This window comes from Hyperolius riggenbachi, chromosome 4 (assembly GCF_040937935.1).
Source record: "Hyperolius riggenbachi isolate aHypRig1 chromosome 4, aHypRig1.pri, whole genome shotgun sequence".
NCBI classification, from domain to species: Eukaryota; Metazoa; Chordata; class Amphibia; order Anura; family Hyperoliidae; genus Hyperolius; species Hyperolius riggenbachi.
Genome location: NC_090649.1, coordinates 496,551,186 through 496,575,891, shown reverse-complemented (window position 1 = coordinate 496,575,891; position 24,706 = coordinate 496,551,186). Strand labels below are relative to the sequence as shown.

Sequence of the window (24,706 nt, the reverse complement as noted above, 5' to 3'; positions counted from 1 at the left end):
ACTAGAAAGGCTTTATTGGCTCGCAGGGTAGTCTCAGAGATGTGGGTTGTCCTACCTACTCATCCTCAAGGCCAGGTGTTGTTGAGGCCTCAAACATTTGTGAGTGGGAGGAGTCATGGTGGCCACATAAAATGTTATGAGGGAGAAATCATGGGTGCTAGACTTGTAATATAACCCATGGCAGATGGGCAACCAGACTGTGGGGTCACCTCAGTTAGAAGGAGAAGGGGGGTAAATATTGGGTATGGTCACCATCAAAGTTTTTATGGTGTGTCCCTTAATTTATTACTCTGCCCCTAGTAGAATTGTTTTATGACAGCTCACCTAGCTATGATAGGACATCATACTGAGTAGCAGAGTTCATCTATGTGGAGATCTACAAAACGTGCTGTTGCTGATTAAAAGTCTTTTTGGGAGAAGGATTTTGACCATTGAGTGCTGAACCCTCATGGATTTGAGGTGGCCTGTATTTGGTGAGCATTGAACCAAACGGGTGTGCGGTACTGGAATGCACTGGATTGGTGGACACTAGTGTGGAGCCTTGTGCACAGGTGGAAGTGTCATTTGAAGAAAGCAGTAATGCACTATAGATGATGTGTTTTTTTTATTTTAGATTTCAGTGGAGTGTGCAGTCAAGCATCTTTAATTTATGATAGGGTATTGTTTTACATGAATAGTGTGTACAGTACAGAGCTGATAATATATGGGAAGTGTCCAGAGACTTGACATTATAGATGCCCCTTTGCCTGCAGCAGTTTGTCATAATGAAATACTGGATCACCTTAATTTTCATAGATGAGACTGTTGGTTGTGAGTGACCCATCTTAAAGGAAATCCATGATTTTGTTTTGTGCAGTGTAGTAATTTTAGACTATCTCTACATCGCTAAAACCTAGCTAGTATCTAGTAGTTCTCCCCAGGACAGAATGCAGAGAGTATTAATGGTCAGTAAACAAAGCCATAATGCTCAATGTCAGGCGGTAGTTACAAAAGTTAATAGAATATTATCATGCATGAAATGGGATGTCTGGGAAACGAAAGGGCAGGCAACCTGATTTTTCATGCATGCCACCAGAATAAAATCTCAACTTGTTAGCATTCGCTGGTGAAGGTACGAGAATGAGAAACAACAATAAGTCATGGAAGAACGAGTGTTTATGGGAAGAATTTTCACTCTCTCTGTTCTTTTTACTATTACAGAAGAGAGCTTTTTATTTGCCGGGTCTATTCAAGGTCACGGCACTGAACTTAGCTGATAACTTTCCATACAAAGGAGGATACAGCTGGTTCTGTGTCATCCCCCCCGAGATGGAATAACTCCAGATTAAATTTACAAATGCAGGATCATGAGTGTTCATTTAAACTGCTGGCATTTTTATTGCTACAAGTAAATATCCATATTTATATAAGTCGTGTTTGCTAGCTTGTTGCTTGTTAGATTTTAGCATTTTTGTGGTGGAATGTGATGAGAGACATCACATCGAAACAAGGTAAAATACAACCACGCTGTAGCAGTAGATCAGTAAGATTGCAGTAGAAACATAGTTTTCCCAAAAACAGACACAATGTACTGTACCGGGAATACATAGGGCCTGATTCACAAAGTGGTGCAAAGTGTTTGCACGCCAGTGAAAAGCCCTTTATCACGCCTAAAGTCAGTTTAGGCATGATAACCACTTCGCCCTATCTGGACGGATATATCCGTCCAGATGGGCACTGCTGCTGCAGCCGTGTGGTGCGCGCATTCACCGATCTAAGTCTCCGGCAGAAATGCCGACGTTTTCTCATCAGAGAGCGCGGTATTTCTGCCCCCAGGAAACATCACCTTCTTCTTATAGTTCCTAGATGCGAGATCGTTCGCATCTAGGAATTTTTGGAATGTGGCCATCTTGTGGCCAAATAGTAAACTGCACCCACACTGGAAACATCACCTTTCCACCAGGAAACATCACCTTCTTCTTATAGTTCCTAGATGCGAGATCGTTCGCATCTAGGAATTTTTTGAATGTGGCCATCTTGTGGCCAAATAGTAAACTGCACTATAGATGATGTGTTTTTTTTATTTTAGATTTCAGTGGAGTGTGCAGTCAAGCATCTTTAATTTATGATAGGGTATTGTTTTACATGAATAGTGTGTACAGTACAGAGCTGATAATATATGGGAAGTGTACCGAGACTTGACATTATAGATGCCCCTTTGCCTGCAGCAGTTTGTCATAATGAAATACTGGATCACCTTAATTTTCATAGATGAGACTGTTGGTTGTGAGTGACCCATCTTAAAGGAAATCCATGATTTTGTTTTGTGCAGTGTAGTAATTTTAGACTATCTCTACATCGCTAAAACCTAGCTAGTATCTAGTAGTTCTCCCCAGGACAGAATGCAGAGAGTATTAATGGTCAGTAAACAAAGCCATAATGCTCAATGTCAGGCGGTAGTTACAAAAGTTAATAGAATATTATCATGCATGAAATGGGATGTCTGGGAAACGAAAGGGCAGGCAACCTGATTTTTCATGCATGCCACCAGAATAAAATCTCAACTTGTTAGCATTCGCTGGTGAAGGTACGAGAATGAGAAACAACAATAAGTCATGGAAGAACGAGTGTTTATGGGAAGAATTTTCACTCTCTCTGTTCTTTTTACTATTACAGAGGAGAGCTTTTTATTTGCCGGGTCTATTCAAGGTCACGGCACTGAACTTAGCTGATAACTTTCCATACAAAGGAGGATACAGCTGGTTCTGTGTCATCCCCCCCGAGATGGAATAACTCCAGATTAAATTTACAAATGCAGGATCATGAGTGTTCATTTAAACTGCTGGCATTTTTATTGCTACAAGTAAATCTCCATATTTATATAAGTCGTGTTTGCTAGCTTGTTGCTTGTTAGATTTTAGCATTTTTGTGGTGGAATGTGATGAGAGACATCACATCGAAACAAGGTAAAATACAACCACGCTGTAGCAGTAGATCAGTAAGATTGCAGTAGAAACATAGTTTTCCCAAAAACAGACACAATGTACTGTACCGGGAATACATAGGGCCTGATTCACAAAGTGGTGCAAAGTGTTTGCACGCCAGTGAAAAGCCCTTTATCACGCCTAAAGTCAGTTTAGGCATGATAACCACTTCGCCCTATCTGGACGGATATATCCGTCCAGATGGGCACTGCTGCTGCAGCCGTGTGGTGCGCGCATTCACCGATCTAAGTCTCCGGCAGAAATGCCGACGTTTTCTCATCAGAGAGCGCGGTATTTCTGCCCCCAGGAAACATCACCTTCTTCTTATAGTTCCTAGATGCGAGATCGTTCGCATCTAGGAATTTTTTGAATGTGGCCATCTTGTGGCCAAATAGTAAACTGCACCCACATACCTAAATTAAATAAAAAAATACATTATATTACATCTAAAATTAACTATTTACCTCCCAAACTAAAATTACCCAAATACATTTTTGTATTTAAAAAAAAAAGAAAAAAAATTACAATTAAAAAAAAAAAAGAAACTACATAAATAGTTACCTAAGGGTCTGAACTTTTTAAATATACGTGTCAAGAGAGTATCTTATTGATTTTTTTTTTAAACTATAAGCTTATAAATAGCGATGGACGCAAAAAATAAAATATCGGCGCCATAAATTGTGATAGGGACGTAATTTAAACGGTGTAATAAGCGGGACAAATGGGGACATAAAATGCATGGGTTTTAATTACTGTAGCATGTATTAATTTTAAACTATAATGGCCAAAAACTGAGGAATAATGATTTTTTTCCATTTCTATCTTAATCTTCCTGTTAAAATGCATTTACAGTAAAGTGGCTCTTAGCAAAATGTACTACCCAAAGAAAGCCTAATTAGTGGCGGAAAAAACAAGCTATAGATCAATTAATTGTGATATGTAACGATAAAGTTATTGGCGAATGAATGGGAGGTGAACATTGCTCGGATGCTTAAGATTTTCGACGCTGTAGGCTGAAGTGGATACACTTTTGCGCGCGCAATCGCGTGGCGCACGGTGCCGTGCGTGCGATGCGCCAATTAAACCCTATGGGCGCTGCGCGCGGAGTTGCGTGATTGCACGCGCAAAACTTTACACGCGGGACTTTGCGCGCGATAAAGAGCACAAACCGGTGCTAACTCAGCGGTGCAAAGGTTATCACGCCTAAAGTCTTTTAGGCGTGATAACTGAGTTATCACCGCTTTGTGAATCAGGCCCATAGACTTCCAAACAGTAAGGTCCTTCAGCTGCATATTTGGATACTTTGGCAAATCTTTACTACATTTATCGATGATCAGTTATGACGATTATTTCAAAATGTACCTGAAGTGAATTGTAAGATGATGCGGGAATCCCAATACTACTTAGAACTAGTCGGTGTTTCTAGAGCGTTTCACTGCAGTTGAGCGTAATAAGTAGCCTGCTTACTTAGTTATTAGTTTATGTATGTATGTATTTATTTATTTATTGTATTTATACATTAGTTTAGGTTACAGACAATATTTAGGGTGACAGACAGCAATACGACACAACAGGAATACACTGGTTGGGAGCATGGGGATCAGTCACTGGATGGGAGCATGGGGATTAGGCAAGTTAGGTTCACTCAGATGCATAGCATGGGTGCACAGTAATGGAGGTGCATGATCAAGTAGGACACAAAAGAAGGAGGACCCTGCCCGAAGGCTTACAATCTAGTGGGAGAGGTAGGAACATGAAAGGTAGGGGACCAGAGTTGAGCTGCGGGTTTAGAGCACTTGTGAGGGGTAGTAGGCCAGAGTGAAAAGGTGAGTTTTGAGGGCCTTCTGGAAGATGATGATGGAGGGGGCTGCCCTAATAGGTGGAGGTAGGGAGTTCCATAGTGTTGGAGCAGCTCTTGAGAAGTCCTGGAGGTGTGCATGGGACTGGGTGATGTGGGGGACGGTTAGGCGAAGTTCATTGGAAGAGCGGAGTGAGCGGCTAGGTGTGTACCTCTGAGTAAGATCGGAAATGTAGGTTGGACAGGTTTTGTGGACAGATTTGTAAGTCAGACACAGTATCTTGAATCTAATTCTGGACTGGATAGGAAGCCAGTGGATGTATTCACGGAGGGGATCCGCCCTGGTGGAGAGATGGGAGGAGTGGATCATTCTGGCTGCCGTATTCATGATCGACTGCAGCATTGAAGTTGGCATACTTTATCTGTTCCTAAACCTCCTTTGAATTATGAGCTCCATATAGAGTTAATAAAAAAAATAATAATAATAAATGAAGCTCTCTACAGCAACATTCAACTGAACAAACACTTTTCTCTTCCTTATATAAAGAGCGCCTTTGCTGAATATACTGTAATTTAATGAATACAATGGATTATTCTATACAATATTTATTTATAAATAATTTAGCTTAAGTTTCCCTATTGTAAAATCTTACCTCAGCCTTATTAAATTCTTAAATATAGGAGTGCTGCTGGCATCTTTACTGCTGGTAAGGTGAATGGCTGTGAGATCCCCTCCCACCTCCAATCTATGTAGTGAGCAGTAATGTTAGATGCTCTCCCAATGTGCGCTGGGGCTGATGACATCATAGCCTAGGCTAAACATCACTGGAAGGGCGGAGCTACACATACCAAGTTACAGAAATATATAGATCTAACAAGTGCTTCTGATTCTACAACCGGGATAATTAGGGTTAATGGCAACTTACGTAGTACTTACGTATTATACCGTCTGAAGAGTTTGGCAGTTCCTTGTATAAGTTCTGTTTGCTCCACTACCAAAATGTAACCCTTTTTGAAAAGTTGAAACTCCTGGCTTTCCATTACACCAGGTTCCGTGTCAGTGTAATGCTCAGTTGCCAAGTTAAAGGGTTTTGAAGGAGGCTTGTCCTCTGCATCTTGGCTGCTCAAAGCGTGATTGCAGAAGTACCGGACAAACCCGACATTGATGATGTGCAGCACCCCCGGGAGGACGTCTTTTGTCGCAGGGGGTCTCATTACAGAAGATGAAGGAGCAGACAAGCTATACACCCTCCTGACCTCTCTCTGTGTGTTACTGGCCGGGGCTGGAGACTCTATTAAGATGAAGGAGCAGCCCAGCTATACACCCTCTTCACCTCTCAATGCAGCCCCCCCCTACTTCAAAACCCTTTAACTTGGGAACGAAGCATTACACTGACGCGGAACCTGGTGTAATGGAAAGCCAGGACTTTCAGCTTTTCAAAAAGGGTTAAATCTTGGTAGTGGAGCAAACAGAACTTATACAAGGAACTGCCAAACTCTTCAGACGGTATAATACGTAAGTACCTTTATTATGTTATAAATTGTTACGGGTCCTCTTAAAGGCTAAAGAAAAGTTTTTATTCAGTTACACAGTTGTGGAAATGTTTACCTGACTCCCTTCCTGGTTATCAGTAAATCTCTGTATCTAGGCAACAGCAAGAAATATTTGACAGAGGAAGTGCAGGTGGGGTAAATAGAAAACTATCTCGTTTTATAAATCTGATTTCAGTTATGAAATGATTAATCCCTTTACAACAAAAGCTTTGTTTTTATAAAGTTCCATGCTAAAAGTAAATGGAGGAAACCTTACAAAGTGCAGAGAAATGAGGTAACGCGCCATTAGCGGGCTTTAGCTTCATATTACACACTCAGTCGTTATTATCTTTCGCAGCTTTTAAAGGTTAAAGATTAGAAATAATATTGCATAGTAATTCTATATATTTTACTCACATTGCCGTTCTAAAAGAAACCAGAAAGCGCAGATTAGATGCTTATTGCCGTGAATGTTTTGTTCAGCTATAAAATGATATGCTTGCTGCAGAACACCAGTATACCTCCCGCATGGTAATGGCCACACCACGTTCTAACGGGATCGTGTTTTACGGTAATATATTCCAATGAGGTGAAATAAATTAGAATATGAAACAAATAGCTTTAACATAAACCTAAAGTGAAAGTAAAGTGACAAGATAAACCATTTTATTTATAGATGTAATCCTAAATAGGATTTTACTGGAGTCACATATTCTTGATTTTAATTTCAATTTTTAATGTTTATTTAGCTCCCATACAGAGAAATGACGACCTATTGAGCTTCTTATTGATTCAATGTCCTCAGAAGTTAACGTGCTCTGGCTAGATCCTTTGCTATTGGCAGCCTTGTTGTTAAAGTTTATAGGCCAGAGAGGTTCCAGCCTCAGGGCGCAGTTTAGGAGGGGGCGCAGGGCTGGGCAGAGGCAGAGGCGAGAGAGGCTCCAGCCTCAGGGCACAGTGTAGGAGGGGGCGCAGGGCTGGGCCGAGGCAGAGGCAAGAGAGGCCCTAGCCTCAGGGCGCAGTGTAGGAGGGGGCGCACAACTCACTCAGCTATCATTCCCCTATTGTGTTTGAAGCAGAGAGAAATAAGAAAAGGGGATACATGGCAGTGACTGCAAGCCAGATAACTAGAGATTAAGGTATTGGAGGGGTTGGGGGCCCTGTGGACTTTTAATAAATATACCTCTATGATGGGTCTGTTTTCAATTGAATACATTTGCATTATTTAGCAGAACATTTGCATCAAATCCAAATTAGCCATCATTAACCATCCCTAATTATCATCCAATAGTAAGCAGATCAGTGCAGCGTACTGTGTGTATACCCAAAGAATTGCTGATGAAGGTGTATTATGCAGGCTTCCAGTGATTCACTTTTAGGAAGCGTTTCTTAAAAACATTTCTAATTCTGGTACATTCTTCATTTTGTCCCGGGGCTACAGAGGCACTGACGGGAAGTTAATGTGATCAGCGTCTGTTGGTGATGGAGCTCCAGCGCCTCATTACATGCTGACTCCAGCGTTGCGTATTCTGTAACCAAGCCTTGGATTCTTACAGCCTTTCCAAACATTTCTTTAGGTAGCCTCATTTGTCGGCGGATACAGAACGCCGCAGCATAATGGAACAGTATAAAAAACCTCCTCAGTGTGCTTTCTCCTTTCAGAGGGAGGAATTACAGTATTAATGTAATATTACAGTGTTGCTCCACAGCCTGCTGAGCTTTGTGTTTCATTGTTATTAAGAGAAATTATAAGAGAAATATATTTTACATGCCACTGATCCACTTTGTAAAACTGATCAGTGGAGTTCCGTAATCTAAGCACACAGCCTGCCAGTTCCAGCCTTTAAGAATTCTTTTCCCGCAGGCTGGGGGTCTTTTCTGTGGGTTTTGAGGTATTATGAACACATCTTGACTATAGAAACCACGAAACAATCATTGCTGTTACTGATGTTGATCCGGGCACCGTGCTGTGTGATATGTAAGCAAGGCATAGAATGCAGCAATATCTCTAATGGCTGTTAAAGTGTAGCTGTCAGACATACTATCTCAGAAAAAAAAAACCACATATATAAGAAAATAAAATACTTGCTCTGCTTACATAACATGTATTGCACTGTCCACATTTTGAATTTAGTGATTTTTCTATGGTAAAAAAAGAGAAAATCCTTCTTAATATTTTACATTTTGTCTGTGTCTATCTTGAAGCCAATCTTGGCATCATTTCCTCCCTTATTCTATCATTTCCTGCCCACCTCCCACCCAGCTCCGCAGTGCAAAGTGCATTGAAAAATATTGGCCAATCAGAGAGGAACAGAGGTGTGGGAGGGAAAACAGGTGGGAAAGATGCTTCAGCAAATCAGGCTGCATTAGCTAAGTCTGAGGGGAAGTAGAGCAGCAAAATAGGACAACCCAGCATGCCCTGCAACTTCCTTTGTGCAGCAATGTACCAAATAAGAGCCAGGAAAACTGGGGAATTATGTTTTATGGAGAAGAAAAATAATAGTGATTTTAACTCTTGGATTGCCTGGTTAGCATCCTTATTACTTGTTTACCAGATAAAAATAAAGAATTGATTTTTGAGTTTATGCCCGACAGTTACACTTTAACTATAGAAGATAGTAAATACTAAACACAATTGAAACACACTGGGATAATGTCTATGCTCACTCTACTCTGCATTGCGATCTTTGAACCTGATTAAAGCAAACAGGAAAGTTAGATAGTCCCTTACAGAGAGGGAAGGCTCTGGATCTCATAGATCCCCCCCTTCGTCTTTCTCTGCTCTTGGTCCACCGATATCCCCTGTTTAAATTCCATGGCTTTAGTAAACCTCAGAAGACGTCAGAAGCACTTGGGAACTCAAGGACTTCTGAAGCCTTTCTGAGGACTCCCAAAGGCTATTAAACCAGTGCTCGGTGGACCAAGGGCACAGAGAGAGGATCGAAATGGACCCATGGAATCCAAAACTTTCCTCCGCCATAGGTGAGTATCTTACATTTTACTTTAAGCAGTACCCCCTTTCCCACCTCTCCAATCCCAAATTCAAATTAGGATTAGGCAAATTGGAGTAATTATTTTGCATGAGTATCTTTTGTATCTTTTGTGCATATAAAGTGCATAATCACATCTTGGAAAGGATTCCTCGTCTATGGAGACTTCTAGGTTCCCTCTGTCCAGACCACACCCAGCCCCATTGGCCATGTCCCCAATATAGTCAACTGTAGGAAGAAGTAAAAGGGACAAACCAGCATGAAAATTTAGCCACACCCTTGCCAGCATTGCAACCAATCAGCAGTGTGTCCATTAGGTGCTTTCTGTATTGTAGCATGGTTGTTTGTTAAATATTTGACTTCCTGTAAGTTTACTGTGCTTTAAATAGACTGAGAGAACTAAAATAATAGTTTTATTCATACCTGGGGATTCCTCCAGCCCCATCCACAGGGATCGCTCCAACACCGCTGTCCTCGACCTTCTCTATCACCGGTACTGCGTCCTGTAACTTCGTCCAGTCGCGGTCAGTTTTATGCATGTGCAGTGATTCCCTCCATCTCTCCGGCACCTACCTTATGCATGCACCTGCGCAGTACGGAGGGAGCGCACTGTGATTGCGTCGACTGGCCCTGACTGCCTGAAGTTACTGGGCCCTGTACTGGCGACACAGCTGAGAATGGCGGCATGGGAGCGATCCATGCATGATTTCAGAGGCAGAGCGGAGGAGGGAGGAGGAGAGGGGACTGAATTTACACACAGGCAAGCAGATAGCATCTCCAGCACTCAGCCTGTGTGTAATGTGACAAACAGAGCATGGCTGCCCTCATTGTATCACATGGACAAATAACCATATACTTTTAAAGCTGTTTGCAGCTAGATTTGCTGTGTAAATAATCTAAACTTAGATAAGATAAAGAGACAAGTTACTTGTTATAGTTATTTTTTCATCTTGGATTCACTTTAAAAAGAAATAAATATAGTGGCCTCCATATCACTTTCACCTTGTGTTCACTTTAAATTAATGCTCTGCACATAATGGCATTTTTTATTTATTTTTTTATATTTTGATGCTGAGATCTTTATAGCCCTCAGGGGAAGATACACCTTTTCCCAAACCTTCCCTCACAGTGGGGATACAAAGTATAGATATGTTTTAACTCATGAAAATATTCTTTAAAACTATTTTACATCTTATAAAACAAATGACAGACAGCGTGCTTCAGCCTGAATTGAGTCTTCAGCATTCACTGGTGTGTGCCGTTTATTGAAGGCTTCAAAAATGTAAATTTTCATTCAGTCCTCATTTTTATGCGTTCCACGGACCAGGAAATAAAAAGGTTTCACTCGCTTTTGTAAATTGCAAAGACAAAAGGAAAAATACAAATTCAATCCATCAGTAAAAGTACTGTAACTGATTTAGAATATCAATTATCCGTGAACAAGATGTCCCAGACTTAGTGAAATGTCAAGAGACTTGCTCCAGCAAACAAAAACCCTAAGAGAAGAAAGACAGCTCGACGCATTCCACATTCTTGATATGAAGAATTCTAATTAGCGCTATTTTCTCATTGTTTCCAGCACCAAGGAAAAATTGGAGTCAAATTTAATGTGGGAACAGATGACATCTCAATCGAAGAAACAAATGCAATTATTAACGATGGAAAGTACCACATAGTACGCTTCACCAGAAGTGGGGGTAACGCCACCTTACAAGTCGACAACCTACAGATAATAGAACGTTTCCCTGCAGGTAAGAACGTTGTGTTAAAAAGTAAGACCTTTTCATGTATTACGGCTATATTTCGGCAAAGCTATTGCCCCTTAGTGTTGAGATGCCCAATATTTTAACAATGTATTATATATTGCAGAAGGTACAGTAAAACTATAGAAGAAAAATGTATATCAAGGTTAGCTAAGGAATTTTGCAACAAAAGTACTCGTTGTTCAACCAATGAAAAGGATTTGACAAAAGATATCCATAATTTGTAACATTTATGTTGATCAGCACAATTTTCCATGCACAAAACCGTTTTTTACATCTATGGTAGTTTAAAGGAAACATGGAGTGGTAGGAATAAGGGGCACAGTAACCAAGCAGCTCGGGGGGGGGGGGGAGGACCCAAAACTACAAGGAAAGTATAGGGGACTGAAAGAGACCGAAAAGCCACCCTGCTAAAAAGCAATGCTTAGGTTGGTTTGTCTTCTTAAAACAGAAGGAAATCTGCAATAATTCAGCTTTAAGTGAACATCTGTGGTTACCCACAATGCACCGCTACTGAATATGCCCCTGTAAGCCAGGCTAGGATCCAGAACCGCTGGTGTCTAGCAAGCCTATAGCTTTACAATTTAAACAGCCACAGCAACCCCACGTGCAGACAGCCTGTTTCAGGCTTTTGGTCCTCCTCAGTCACCCTGAGCTGCTCGGTTACTGTGTTGTACAGGTCCAAGCCCTATCCCCTAAAACTATATCAATCCCTGCTATGTACTGAGGAGAACCAAAAGTCCAAAACAGGCTGTCTGCATGTTGGGTTGATGTGGCTCTGTAAAATGTAAAGCTATAGGCTTGCTAAACACCAGCTGCTCTGGATGTAAGTCTGGCTTACAGGGGCTTAAAGAGATAATTTGCATATTCAGGAGTGTTGCATTGTGGGTAACCACAGATGTTCACCTATAGCTGAATTATTGTGAATTCCTTCTGTTTTAAGAAGCCAAACCACACTAGGAATATGGAAAAGATCCATAGGTAACTTCTTTTGAGCATTACACGTGTCTGTCTGTTGTGGGGATCCAGTGGCTGCATTATATTGTTGAGTCATTGACCAAGAACAAATCAGGTCTTCTACACCCCCACCTTGTGGCTGCATGGTTGTTGCAGGTAGTGCATGGCAATACTACCATTACTATTGTCAGCAGTGTACTATGCACTGCGCAATTAGCACTACCCACGATACAAGGGTAATGTGATTGTTACTATGGTAATGCATATTATTGGCTTAGCAATCATATTACCCATGTACAGTGAGACATGCTTATTACGCAGTGCATGGTACATTAGTGGTGGTAGTAATGGTAATATTGTTGTGCGCTGCCTGCACACACCTATATTACTGTTGCTTAGTGCATCAACTGCAATGAATTCTCATGTCTGAGTCTCCAGGTGGGCCGGACACATAGTGTGGTTCTTAGACAAGGGCAGGGTTTTAGCTGGAGGCATTAATTGTAATGAACTTTTTCAAAAACACACCACCTAACGTTTTCATCCATTGCTATGTGCCTATTCCAACATACACTTTACAATTTTGGAGAAATGCCATCAACTATCCGGTAGTTTCGCATTTAGAATCTCATCTTTGAAGTAAGTTTTTATACTGATTTTTCGAAGGGCAGACTGACCCAGTGTGAAAAGTACTGTTTTACTTATAACTGCATTACATCTTTGGATACCTTACCAGCTACCCTCTGCCCACTCTCACAAGCTTATGTTCTGTCCCAAAGAATAGAGCAGTGAACCCAATAGAAGAAAGGATGTTGAAGACTTGGGCCCATATGCAATTCACTTTATATCCTGTGTTTTCTCCTAGGAGATAATTTTACATCTTCAATTTAAATTAATCTTTTACCACGTTGCAATGGAAAAAGTACCAAAAAGCAGGTGAAAAAGTCCTGTCAAAATGATGTTGAGTATTTGTTTGCTTGCTGGAGGTGTAAAAGGTATTTTATTCACAAGTTGTGAAAATATCATCTGGAAGAAAACTGAAAAAGTGAATTGCATTTGGCCCTTAATGTGAAAAGTAGACTCTTAAGAAACCTGTTCTCACAAAAAGTACAGCTGGACAGCCAAAGTAAATGTGGAGAATAGAGATGGGGAAACATTGCAAAACATTATTCCCAGCAAGCTCCATTGACTTTAAAGGGAACCTGAGGTTAGAGAAGTACGGAGGCTGCCATATTTATTTCCTTTTATACAATGCCAGTTGCCTAGCAGTCCTTTTAATCCAGTGTCTCTAATACTTTTGGCCAAATACCCTGAACAAGCATGCAGCAGATCAGGTACTCTGACTCGGCTGACTCAGGTTTTACTGTATTAGTCATGTGCTTGTTCCAGGGTTTTGACTCAGAAACTACTTATCCCAGAAGGTTAACAGGCCTGCCAGGCAACTGGCATTGCTTACAAGGGAAATACATATGGCAGCCTCCTTATCTCTCTCACCTGGGGTATCCTTTAATGACAGGTGAACTTCTAAAAGCTTCAGGGCACCTCTGAAGCCACTATTTCTCCCGGCTTCAGAAGCGAGGTGGCGGAGCACACACGGCCGGGACATGTATGTGCGATGAAGCCGATACTGGCCCGGCCAGCGGGAGACAGCAGCAGACCAGAAAGATGGCGAGGGACCGCACGGCTGTAAGGGGGAGGGGGCTGGAGGATGTCCCAGGAAAGTATTAAACCTGAGACCTCTTAGGCCTTAGGTACACTGGTTAATACTCATTCTGGATAAAAGGAACCAGAGTGCAGAATACAGATCAGGCAAGCTGCAATTTTAGTTGGCCTTTAAAATGTCAGCTTCTATGTCTCTCTTACTACATTTTCTTAAAGCCCTTGTCCAGCCAAAGAGTGTGTTTACTAGATATTCTTAAGTCCTTCAAAGACTATCAAACATAGTTTAACAAAGCAAAAGGGCCCTAAATACATTTATTTTGATACGTTGAGCAGCGATCACATGCTGAAAATTAAAGATTCAAATGTATAGATCCTCCCTTATCCCACAGCCTTCTGGGAGGTGAGACATAGCCAAGCTACAGTTCAAAACTCCTCCTCATAGGGCTGGCTGCTATGCAACTGCCCACTCAAGATGAGGTGTGGCCAAGCTACTGCTCACCACTCCTCCTTATAAGGCTGGTTGCTATGCAAATGCCCTCCTGAGATGAGGTGTGGCCAAGATTCTGCTCACCACACCTCCATATAGGGCTGGCTGCTATGCAACTGCCCTCCTGAGATGAGGTGTGGCCAAGCTACTGCTCACCACTCCTCCTCATAAGGCTGGCTGCTATGCAACTGCCCTCCTGAGTTGAGGTGTGGCCAAGCTCTGTTCACCACTCCTCCTCATAAGGCTGGCTGCTATGTAACTGCCCCCCTGAGATGAGGTGTGGCCAAACTACTGCTCATCACTCCTCCCCATAAGGCTGGCTGCTATGTAACTGCCCTCCTGAGATGAGGTGTGGCCAAGCTACTGCTCATCACTCCTCCCCATAAGGCTGGCTGCTATGCAACTGCCCTCCTGAGATGAGGTGTGGCCAAGCTACTGCTCACCACTCCTTCTCATAAGGCTGGCTGCTATGTAACTGCCCCCCTGAGATGAGGTGTGGCCAAACTACTGCTCATCACTCCTCCCCATAAGGCTGGCTGCTATGCAACTGCCCCCCTGAGATGAGGTGTGGCCAAGCTACTGCTCACCACTCCTCCGAATAAGGCTGGCTGCTATGCAACTGCCCTCCTGAGATGAGGTGTGGCCAATCTACTGATCATCACTCCTCCCCATAAGGCTGGCTGCTATGCAACTGCCCCCCTGAGATGAGGTGTGGCCAAGCTACTGCTCACCACTCCTCTACATAAGGCTGGCTGCTATGCAACTGCCCCCCTGAGATGAGGTGTGGCCAATCTACTGCTCATCATTCCTCCACATAAGGCTGGCTGCTATGCAACTGCCCTCCTGAGATGAGGTGTGGCCAAGCTACTGCTCACCACTCCTCCTCATAGGGCTGGCTGCTATGCAACTGCCCTCCTGAGATGAGGTGTGGCCAAGCTACTACTCACCACTCCTCCTCATAAGGCTGGCTGCTATGCAACTGCCCTCCTGAGATGAGGTGTGGCCAAGCTATTGCTCACCACTCCTCTGCATAAGGCTGGCTGCTATGCAACTGCCCCCCTGAGATGAGGTGTGGCCAAGCTACTACTCACCACTCCTCTGCATAAGGCTGGCTGCTATGCAACTGCCCCCCTGAGATGAGGTGTGGCCAATCTACTGCTCATCACTCCTCCTCATAGGGCTGGATGCTATGCAACTGCCCTCCTAAGATGAGGTGTGGCCAAGCTACTGCTCACCACTCCTCCTCATAGGGCTGGCTGCTATGCAACTGCCCTCCTGAGATGAGGTGTGGCCAAGCTACTGCTCACCACTCCTCCACATAAGGCTGGCTGCTATGAAACTGCCCACTCGAGATGAGGTGTGACCAAACTACTGCTCACCACTCCTCCGCATAAGGCTGGCTGCTATGTAACTGCCCTCCTGAGATGAGGTGTTGCCAATCTACTGCTCATCACTCCTCCTCATAGGGCTGGCTGCTATGCAACTGCCCTCCTAAGATCAGGTGTGGCCAAGCTACTGCTCACCACTCCTCCGCATAATGCTGGCTGCTATGCAACTGCCCTCCTGAGATGAGGTGTGGCCAAACTACTGCTCACCACTCCTCCTCATAGGGCTGGCTGCTATGCAACTGCCCTCCTAAGATGAGGTGTGGCCAAACTACTGCTCACCACTCCTCCTCATAGGGCTGGCTGCTATGCAACTGCCCTCTTGAGATGAGGTGTGGCCAAGCTACTACTCACCACTCCTCCTTATAAGGCTGGCTGCTATGAAACTGCCCTCCTGAGATGAGGTGTGGCCAAGCTACTGCTCACCTCTCCTCCTCATAAGGCTGGCGGTGGCTGCTATGCAACTGAGTCTACAAGCAGCACTGCAGCATTAGAGACTACAAGGAGTTGGACACTGTCACTGCCCACATCAAAATTAAAATATTTAGGACATTTTTTTGTATGTTACACTGTCTTTGGTAGTTGGGAGAGAGAGGCGAGTGGGCAGTACAGTGGTGTAGTGGTTAGCACTCTTGTCTTGATTCCCCCTAAATTTGCCCTAGAGTACGATGCATACCCTACATGATACAAACATAGACAAATGAGTATGGGAGGGATTAGACTGTGAGCCCCTCAGAGGAAAGGCAGTGACATGACTATGTACTCTGTAATGTGCTGCAGAAGATGTCAGATATAAATACATAATAATAATAATAATAATAATAGGGTAGGACATTAGACTATGACTGTAGTCGGATTAGAGTGTGAGCTCCTCTGAGGACAGTCGGTGACATGACTATGTACTCTGTAATGTGCTGCAGAAGATGTCAGATATAAATACATAATAATAATAATAATAATAGGGTAGGACATTAGACTATGACTATAGTCGGATTAGAGTGTGAGCTCCTCTGAGGACAGTCGGTGACATGACTATGTACTCTGTAATGTGCTGCGAAAGATGTCCGTGCTATATAAATACATAATAATAATATGGTAGGACATTAGACTATGACTATGGTAGGATTAGATTGTGAGCTCCTCTGAGGACAGTCAGTGATATGACTATGTACTCTGTAATGTACTGCAGAAGATGTCAGATATAAATACATAATAATAATATGGTAGGACATTAGACTATGACTATGGTAGGATTAGATTGTGAGCTCCTCTGAGAGACAGGCAGTGACATGACTATGTACTCTGTAATGTGCTGCAGGAGATGTCAGTGCTATATAAATACATAATAATAATATGGTAGGACATTAGACTATGACTATGGTAGGATTAGAGTGTGAGCTCCTCTGAGGACAGTCAGTGACATGACTATGTACTCTGTAATGTACTGCAGAAGATGTGGGCACTATATAAATACTAAATAATAATAATAATTATTATTATAATAATAATAATAATAATTATGCAGCTATTAAATTGTTAGACAAAACAGAAACTTACATGGCTTTCGCTGCACTTAGCATCATTTATGGTTTCGTTAGTGTAGTTTTCATATTGATTTGCTTTGAACCCAGCTCCTTATTATGCTGTACATTAGATCTTCATTTATTCCTCACTAATTAACTCGCATTACACGTTTCTATGTGAGTTCCGTTAAGAAGCTTGATGTGGCATTTGCCCTTTGCAGAAACTGAAGAATGCAGCAGCAGCTGTGGCAGAGATATTTCCGTCGATTTTTCTCGACCAGTTTCGCTTTAGCAGGAAGTGACAGTGGGTGAAGCTATGCCTCGGGGGCTTCTAGCATTTGTTTTCTCATTTCTGCAGTGCTGTTGCTGTGTTTCTACCCTGCTGTCTATCAGCCTTGGGCTGTCATCCTCCCAGCTCAGCCTCTCCAGCCTAAGCTTCTGTTCCCCATATTAATATGGCCTAAGATGGGCTGTTAGCTGTATTACTGGGAAAAAAAATACTAAAAAACGGTTGGCTGGCATAATTTCTAAGAATGCATTGAATAGAAAGCCAGCTTACGTGTGGATTCAAAGCACAGAGAAATAACGCTGGATGGGAATTCATAAAAGAACGTAGGAGGCTCAGTCTACGAAGCTGACTTTAACTGTGCCGAGATATATAGAAGACTGGCCTTGAGTGTTCATACAAACATTTCATGATACTCGACATCCATACAGGACATAAAGCAAACCTGCAGATGCTGCAGAGATAAGAAAATAACATTTTCACTATAAAACTAGAATCAGGATGTGATGCAGCAAAACTAGTTTAATTACATTTCCTTTCTTGGCCTCCCAGAGCCTTACGAGCAGACAATAGAAATATTAACCTTCTTTAAAAAGATCCTACATTGAAGAAAAAATGTTACTTACCTGGGGCTTCTACCAGCCCCTTTCAGCCGCCCTGTGCCCGCGCCGTCACTGAGTGATACTCCCCCATAGCACCCCTCTTTCTTCTGAAAACATGACCCCGGTCCACATGCCTCCTGATCGTGCTGCTGTGGATGGAAGTGCTCTGTGAAATAGGGGTAAATCTCTACTGCACATGCCCAGAATGCACCTGCAAATGGGAGTGTGATTGAGAACACATGGCTGCGCATGCGCAGTGGCTGTCGACTTGCCGACTCGCCCAGCCAAAAGAGTGGTGCTGCGGGGGACTGGAGAATCGCCCATGAATGGCACATGCACAGAGAGGCTGCAGGGGGCTGGTAGAAGCCCCAAGTAAATTAAACTAATTTTTATTTTTCAATTTACGTTCCCTTTAAGTCCCAGTCTCGGCAGAAAAGGATGAATGTTTATTAAGTTTTAGTTTCAATAATGAAATATACTTATTAACTGGTACAGGGGTTTACTGTTGCTTATCTACCTGTTGCTATGCTGACATCCTAGTGTTTTCTGACTGCTCTCTCTCAGTCAGGCGCTTTCCACCAGAGGTATAACTACAATTCATATGGGCCCAGCAGCAAAACTTTGATGAGCTAACCTCTATATCCCCCCTTCACACACATGATCACACTTCCTTATCACTCCCTACATGAAGATCCTCACAGCCAGTGGGCCCATCTTTTGGGGGTTATAGAAAAGGCGTGGTCACCGTGAGCTTTCAACCGTAACAAGTTATTCACCTTGACTCCACCACATACAACAGATGTCACTGCAACACCATCTGCTCTGGAGGGAGTCTTTTATTGGAGAGATGGAGAGGAAGGAGTTGGTGCCCCTTTCTTTGCTCTGATCCTCTTGCAGTAGTTATGCTTCTGATCACTACAGCAACACCCATTGCTGCAGAAGGGGATGGTGTGGCTGCTGCAGAAAGGCATGATGTGGCTGCTGCAGAAGGGGATGGTGTGGCTGCCACCGAAGGGGAAGGAGTGGCTGCTGCAGAAGGGAATGGTGTTGCTGCTGCAGAAGGGGGTGGTGTGGCTGCTGCAGAAGGGAAAGGTGTGGCTGCTGCAGAAGGGGAAGGTGTAGCTGCTGCAGAAGGGGAAGGTGTGGCTGCTGCAGAAGGGGATGGTGTGGCTGCTGCAGAAAGGGATAGTGTGGCTGCCGCAGAAGGGGAAGGTGTGGCTGCTTCAGAAGGGGATGGTGTGGCTGCTGCAGAAGGGGAAGGTGTGGCTGCTTCAGAAGGGGATGGTGTGGCTGCTGCAGAAGGGGAAGGTGTAGTCGCTGCAGAAGGGGAAGGTGTGGCTGCTGCAAAAGGGGAAGGTTTGGCTGCTGCAGAAGGGGAAGGTGTGGCTGCTGCAGAAGGTGAAGGTACGGCTGCATCAGAAGGGGAAGGTGTGGCTCCTGCAGAAGGGGAAGGTGTGGTTGCTGCAGAAGGGTTAAGGTACGGCTGCATCAGAAGCTGCAGAAGGGGAAGGTGTGGCTTCTTTTCCTGCTGTAGCTCCTCCTTCTTACGAACTCTATGTTATTAGACAGGTAAGATTTTCAATCAGCATCCTCCGCTACTTTTACTGCATCAGTATGTTGACCACATAACTTGTGTGACAAAAATGAACAGCTACCTGGGGTCTCATTGGTGAGATCAGCACCATTGAGTCCTAGGGTTTGTATGCTTTCTTTCTTATAAATAGTAAAAGTTAAAAAGTAAAAGTGAATTTAAATCTATATTTAAAATTGAGTTACCATAGCTACCGATACGCTCTGCTTCTGACCGATAGAAGCCCTGGAATGTTTGCACCGCCCAATTTAACCACTTTAGTACCAGCGGTCTCTGCCCCTTAAGAACCAGAGGCAGCTGGTACCAAAAATGGGGGAACACTTACGAATACCGCCGAATCACCGCACATATCTGCCGCAACTGCCGTCCATGCCACACCCACTCAGCCACCCACTCTGCCGTCTCTATGACGGCAAAGTTCCCATGAGCCTCTCAGGAGCCGCTTTCATTGGCTCCTGACCCTGTCTATCAATGTAAGCCAATGGGAGTTGCTTATGTTCTTGGACAGATGGTATAGAGACAGGCAGAGCCAGTGAGCTGCGGCGGGGAGACAGCGTCGAAAACACGCGGCATCGGTGAATTGAAATCTACGCCCTGCTAGCCAGATCAGCATCAAAACAGGGCATAGCTTTCAATTACTGTTGTCCTTAAAGGGAACCTGTACTGAGTAAAATTATTTAAAATAAACATATGAGGTAATTTCAAATGAACATTACATAGTTACCTTGCCATCAGTTCCTCTCAGAAGCTCACCATTTTCTTCTGACAATAATCCCTTCCAGTTCTGACAATATTTTGTCAGAACTGAAATATATCAGTTGCTGTCAGTTATATATCAGTTGCTGTCAGTTATAGCTGAGTGGACAACTGATGTGCCCAGTAATGTCCATGTATCCCTATGGCTCAACTGGGCAATGTTACAGTTTAACAGTGTGCTGACCAGAAAACTGTTATGGGGTAATGGCCATTTTCAAAATGGAGGATGGAGAATTCCCTTGATCACAGTGAACAAACAGGATGCGAGAGAGGAAAAAGAGATTGAGGTGTAGACTACACGGGAGGTGAGTGTGATTTGTGTATGTTTATTTTGACTTTTAATTTTCAGTTCAGGTTTTCTTTAACCCATTCAGGTTCCGTGGTTTTCACGTGAGAAATGTTCACCTCCCATTCATTAGCCTATAACTTTATCACTACTTATCACAATGAACTGATCTATATCTTGTTTTTTCCGCCACCAATTAGGCTTTCTTTGGGGGGTACATTTTGCTAAGAGCCACTTTACTGTAAATGCATTTTAATAGGAAGAATAAGAAAAAAATGGAAAAATTCATTATTTCTCAGATTTCAGCCATTATAGTTTTAAATAATACATTCCTCCATAATTAAAACTCACGTATTGTATTTGCCCGTATGTCCCAGTTATTACACCATTAAAATTATGTCCCTATCACAATGTATGGCGACATTGGGAGGGTGGGAGGTAAACAATAGATTTATAATGTAAATGTGTGTTCATTTTAATTTATTTTTATTTTCAGGTGTAGTATTACTTTTTGGCCACAAGATGGCGGCCATGAGTTTGTTTACATGACGTCACTCTAAGCGTAACACACGCTTAGAGTGGCGCATCAGGAAGGGAATGGCCAGAAAAGGCGCAGCTTCCAAGAGAAGCTGTCGCTTTTTCAGCGGGGGAGAGGAATCAGTGATCGGGCACCATAGCCCGATACATTGATTCCCTGGCTACCGAATCCGCGTCCGGGAGTGCGCGTGCACGTGCGCGATCGGCCGCGGGGGCGCGTGGTAGCGCGCATGGTTCCTGGACGTAGTTTCTACGTCCAGGAACCAAAATAGGTTAAGTAGTTAGGATTAGAACCGGTAAGCTATTTCATTTTAGCCTTGCCGCACTGAAACACTAAAATCAGTACTGTTGTTTTTAGTTATTTCTTGCTAGGAGTTACTACATTATTATTTGAAGCCAAAAGGGACAGTGTTGAACCTAATGCTTGACACTAAAAAACAACAATAGATCCCACAGCAGGGGACTCTTCTGCTTTCACCCGTTGCCTCAGAAGGGGACTAAGAAGAAGCTCAGCATTCCTATGATCCTGAAATTGGGTTCACAGAGTACAAAATAAACTCAGATAACAGAATGACAAAGACTTTCTGCTGTAAGGCTTGAGATAGGCATTCAAGAATCAAGAGTTATAACACTGAAAAATAGGAGATAAAATTAATAAAAAGAAGTTTAAAAAGTAAATGTTAATCATGAAAAAAAAACAAATATTTACAAAAAAAAAAACAAAAAAACATTAAATTGCCAGTTAAAGCCTTTTTCTTTCATAAAGTTTTAGAATCTAAAATAAGAAGTTTCTACTTTGCACATATTTTGCAGATACCTTTGGAGAATTTGTGAAATGTGATTCGGATAAACAACACCAGCACATTCTAGCAGCATAACAGGCAGCACATTTAGTTAGACTTGCACACTTCGACATTTTTAAGTATCCATGGTTACCGCCATTTGTACGAGTTTAATCTGCATTCAAGGCGACTGGCAAATCCCTTACGTCTAAATCCAAAATACTAACTAATTCATGTTTTTAAATCACATACGGCGTATGTAGGTCCTAGCCGCCTTCTGAGCTATCGCCAACCCGAATGATTAATTTAATGGTATTGCAGATATTAGCACAGTATGGCTCGCCACAAATTGTTTTTGAGAACCTTCAGATTAAAATTGCCTAGCCGTGACACATGCCACAAGTGTGTAATAGTGTTTAATCCCATACACTTGTACCCATGTTCTCCAGTCGTTCTGGCGAAAAGACTCAGCACGTTCAGTCACAGTCGTAATTTTCTCTGTCAATGGCTGGATCTAATCGCTGACTGCTAATACCTAAAAAAGAATAAAAGACTAAAAGTACATTTGAAAAGTTCTTTCTCTATTCACAGCAGTAATTTATTTCTAGTTTAGCTATATTTTTGTTAGTTAAAATCCACCTTTAATAAACATCAAAACCCCAATGTCTACCTCAGTAGTTACTCTTATTGCCCCGATCTCAAAAACTTGTTTCCACAGATTTGTGGTGCTCAAAATACTGAAACCTGAAGATCTTAAGATTTAAATATGACATTTGACCCAACACAACCACAGTCGGTCCCAAAATATGGATGCTGGGATGCTGTGCAGTATGCTGGGGAAATGGCTGCTATGAATCAATGGGAGATGCTGACATGAGTAACTGGGAATGAGAAGGATAAGTAAATAACATAACTAGTATCTTCTGTTGTCCTATGTATATTAGGGAATGGGAAGAGGAATCTGAGAACTGGCCAAAGCAAAATGAGGAGAAAGGAGAGCTTAAAGGGATACTGTAGGGGGGGTCGGGGGAAAATGAGCTGAACTTACCCGGGGCTTCTAATGGTCCCCCGCAGACATCCCTTGTTGTCGCAGCCACTCACCGATGCTCCGGCCCCGCCTCCAGTTCACTTCTGGAATTTCTGACTTTAAAGTCAGAAAACCACTGCGCCTGCACGCCGTGTCCTCGCTCCCGATGATGTCACCAGGAGTGTACTGCACTGACACAGACCATACTGGGCCTGCGCTGTGCGCTCTTGATGACATCAGCGGGATCGAGGACACGGCAACGCAGGCGCAGTGGTTTTCAGACTTTAAAGTCTGAAATTCCAGAAGTGAACTGGAGGCGGGGCCGGAGCATCGGTGAGTGGCTGCGCCAACACAGGATGTCTGCGTGGGGACCGTTAGAAGCCCCGGGTAAGTTCAACTCATTTTCCCCTGACCCCCCCTACAGTGTCCCTTTAAGTAAATGTTTCTGTGGAACTTGAAGTGGACCAAGCCACCTATTAATGGACTGTATCAGTTACTGCTCTGGCAGCAGTAGCAAAGTAGCGGCTCACACAGAGTAACATTAAATCTATTATTAAGACGCCCATTCTGATAGAGTCCACTAAATTATTGAGATAGGAAGGTCAAATAAAGTTAAAGTGTATGGACTTATTTCTCAGATTTTGCTACCTCAACCTCCGTTCAAAACTGTATAAAGCAAATAGCAGATATTTGAGATGGTAAAAATATCTAAATTATAAATGTTGTGCTTTAAAATGAGCCCCAGAAACATAATTGAAGGTTCTCAGCAGGGTTCAGGAAAGATCCATGTATGGGTGTACGTGAACTCTGCCCACCTCCCAAATGATTTCTCCTTTTTCCTGAAAGATTGTCTAAACTGTAGACAGGCAGAGCAAGTTATTTACACAAGAGCTAACACTCAGTGAGTAAGCAAGCAGTGCCTCTCTCTGGCCTGATCTTTTTTAAAAGAGCAGATGTAGATTTTGGTTATGGTAAGGTTAGAGTTATTGGTTGGGCTTGAGTAAGAAAGACTAGGTTAGAAGTAATTGGAGATGACTGGGAGGTCAGATAGGCTAGGGCATTGTCTGAAGAATGTTGACTTGCTTTGGATATAGGTAAAAGGTGAACCTAGGTTTAGGTATTTAGGAGGAAGATTTTTGGCTATGGTTGCCATGACAATTCAAGCTCAATGATCCAATTGGTACTGTTTTGCCAAGGGGGGCAGGCTTTAAATAATGCCTATTTCCTGGCAAATAGGCAAGTTATTCCAGGGCCGACAACAGGAGATTCTACCGGTACTCCGGCATGAAACCTGGGCAGTGACTGGGGCCCGATCCCCTACCTGCTGAGTAACATACATGTAACTGTTTTCAGACTCCAGCACTGTGCACTAAACAGAAAAACAACAAGCTATTGAGATAATAAATTACACACTGACACACACACAGGGTGCCTTGTCTACCCTCTGTATACTGCATTTTTTTCAGTCACTGGGCTGAATTCCTTTCTTATCAGCTCATTAATTAGCTCACCAGACCAGGACATAACATGTTAAGCATAGGTAAATAAAAGTCAGATTTACTCCCTGTAAGAAGCTGGGTGTTTTGGGTTGGTTATAAGCTAATGCTTTTTCTGATAGCTGAGCAACAGGTCAGATTACAGAGGAGTACAGAGAACAGAATATCAGTATTTCACATTTTACTTTAGATCTTGAGGGAGAGCTGGCAGCATGTCCTCCTCTTCTCTGGAGTGACCAGCTGAGATCTAATGTTCTAATGTTTTCTTGATCTTTTTATGTATTT

The 24,706-nt window shown here is 43.0% G+C and overlaps 1 protein-coding gene across 2 annotated transcripts in view; it reads left to right on the top strand.

Moving 5' to 3' along the window:
• LOC137504537 (neurexin-1-beta-like) overlaps positions 1-24,706 on the top strand; it is a 483,008-nt gene that overhangs the window by 227,379 nt on the left and 230,923 nt on the right. For both annotated transcript variants that reach the window (XM_068233085.1, XM_068233083.1), the window contains exon 2: positions 10,864-11,035. The gene's annotated coding sequence lies outside the window, so the exon portion shown is untranslated. The remainder of the gene's footprint in view (positions 1-10,863; positions 11,036-24,706) is intronic.